General features: G+C 40.4%; 1 long non-coding RNA gene across 1 annotated transcript; it reads right to left on the bottom strand.

Annotated features, from left to right (window-relative positions):
• Positions 1-1,242: 1,242 nt before the first annotated feature.
• On the bottom strand, positions 1,243-1,788 carry LOC139583231 (uncharacterized). The gene is made up of 2 exons (XR_011676514.1): positions 1,705-1,788; positions 1,243-1,667 (listed from the first exon to the last, which is right to left on the bottom strand). It is a non-coding gene; the product is annotated as an uncharacterized lncRNA (long non-coding RNA).
• Positions 1,789-2,396: the final 608 nt, after the last annotated feature.

Below are 2,396 nucleotides of genomic sequence, written 5' to 3'. Positions count from 1 at the left end.
AATAGAAATAAGGCCGTGATCATGAAAAAATTAATCGTCCTCCTTAATCTCACGATATGTAGACAGGAAAGTGCATAAACAGTAAATAAAGCGATACGCTCTGGTCTGAATTCCCCCTAAGAGCTTTCCACACCTCAATTGTGCAATATTTGACCATTTATTATTTTCAAAATTCTTCAAGGTGTTGGATAATGGCTAGACAGAAAAGTCTCCATGTATTTTCAAGCAGATTTAAGTCTGTAAACTGTAACTAGGCCACTCAGCAACATGCAATGTCACCTTGGTTAGCAACTCCAGTGTTTCTGGCCTTGTGTTTCAGGTTGTTATCCTGCTGAAAAGTGAATTCATCTCCCAGTGTCTAGTGGAAAGTAGACTGAACCAGGTTTTCCTGGAGGATGTTGCTCGATTCTGTTTCTTGTAAACATGCAGCCACCACCATGCTTTAAAGTAAGGAGGCAGTTACTCAGTGACGTGTTGGATTTGCCCCAAACAAGACTTTGCATTTATGCCCAAAAAGTTTATTCCTTTGCCGTTTTCTTTTTTCTTTTTTTTTACTTCAGTGCCTTGTTACATACAGGATGCTTAAGTTTTGTTGTTGTTGTGGAGTAACTACAATGTTGTTGATCCATCCTCGGTTATCTCCTGTCACAGCCATTACACTCTGTAGCTATTTTAAACTCACCTGGTATTATCCAGAGCATGTCCTTCCTGCCCGCCGTCCAGAAGGAGGACGGTATACTTCTTGTGTCTGGGTGACAATGAGACTTTCAAAAAAGCTCCCTGGTCTTTGTAGTTTAATCTGCGCTTGATATTCAATAGTTGACTGAGGGAGGTTTCGTATGTATGGGGGACAGAGGAAGTCAATCAGAAATCATGGCAACCCCTACTATTTCATACAGTCCAGGTAACTTATGATTTGTTAAGCCACAATTTAATCCTGAACTAATTTAGGTTTGCTAAAATAAAGGAGGTGAATACTTGTGCAATGATTTATTTTAGTTATTTGTTTTTATTAATTTGTAGAAATGTATTTTCTTTGACATTATGGAGTATTTTGTGTGGAACAATAAATAAAATCACAATCAAATCCATTTCAATCCAACTTTGTAACAACAGAATCCAAGGGGCTGGGTGTTTGAGATCAGGATGTTTTGTATGACCTGTTATAAATGATGCCTTGGTGTTTGGTATTACCTGTTATAAATGATGCCTTGGTGTTTGGTATGACCTGTTATAAATGATGCCTTGGTGTTTGGTATGACCTGTTATAAATGATGCCTTGGTGTTTGGTATGACCTGTTATAAATGATGCAATGCCTTCACATTCATACATGTTTCCATTCAGTCATGAAAAGAGGAGGATAACCTCTCTGTTTTACTGTTGGTTCTGAGGATAACTTCTCTGTTCTAATGTTGGTTCTGAGGATAACCTCTCTGTTCTACTGTTGGTTCTGAGGATAACCTCTCTGTTTTACTGTTGGTTCTGAGGAGGATAACCTCTCTGTTCTACTGTTGGTTCTGAGGAGGATAACCTCTCTGTTTTACTGTTGGTTCTGAGGAGGATAACCTCTGTTCTACTGTTGGTTCTGAGGAGGATAATCTCTGTTTTACTGTTGGTTCTGAGGAGGATAACCTCTCTCTGTTTTACTGTTGGTTCTGAGGATAACCTCTCTCTGTTCTACTGTTGGTTCTGAGGAGGATAACCTCTCTCTGTTTTACTGTTGGTTCTGAGGATAACCTCTCTCTGTTCTACTGTTGGTTCTGAGGAGGGTAGTCGCTCTCTGTTTTGAGGAGGGTAGTCTCTCCACAAAGCGTCTTTAAGAGTAGTCCCGGTCTAGGACCAGGTCCTCCTTGTCCCTAACAATCTGAATCATTGTCATCTAAAACGCGAGACTCTCTGTGGATACGGCTCACAGGGTCCAGAGCTAGGGAGGGTTCCTGCTGTTCTGTTGTGGCCCGGTCCGGAACAGACCCAGGTTGCCTACTGTAAGACCATGTGAGACTTGGCTAGATTCACTCCAGGTTACATAATGACAACAGGCTGGCTTTGTGTTGTTGGCTGCTCTCAGATTCTATTCATCCACACAGTTGGTTTTAAAAATGGGAGGACTTTGGCCTTTAGAACGTGTTTCAACAAGCCTTTCATACATTTACGCATTGAACATTTCCTGCTGTGGAAAATGTGTGTGGATTGGAATTTTGTCGATTTTTAAAGTTAATAGTAAAATGTTGTTAGAGTTCCATTCAAAGGATTATTTGAAATAAACAACTAAGTTTGAGTCAATTCTTTATTTCCTTCATTCCCATTTTGTTGTGGTTCATGTCGTTGACTTCTGTCCAAACCACCAGAGGAACGTGCACTACTATAGCTGGCCACTAGATGGTGGAACTGCACA

The sequence above is a fragment of the Salvelinus alpinus genome, chromosome 8 (genome assembly GCF_045679555.1).
Source record: "Salvelinus alpinus chromosome 8, SLU_Salpinus.1, whole genome shotgun sequence".
NCBI classification, from domain to species: Eukaryota; Metazoa; Chordata; class Actinopteri; order Salmoniformes; family Salmonidae; genus Salvelinus; species Salvelinus alpinus.
This window is presented reverse-complemented; position numbering and strand designations above follow the sequence as displayed.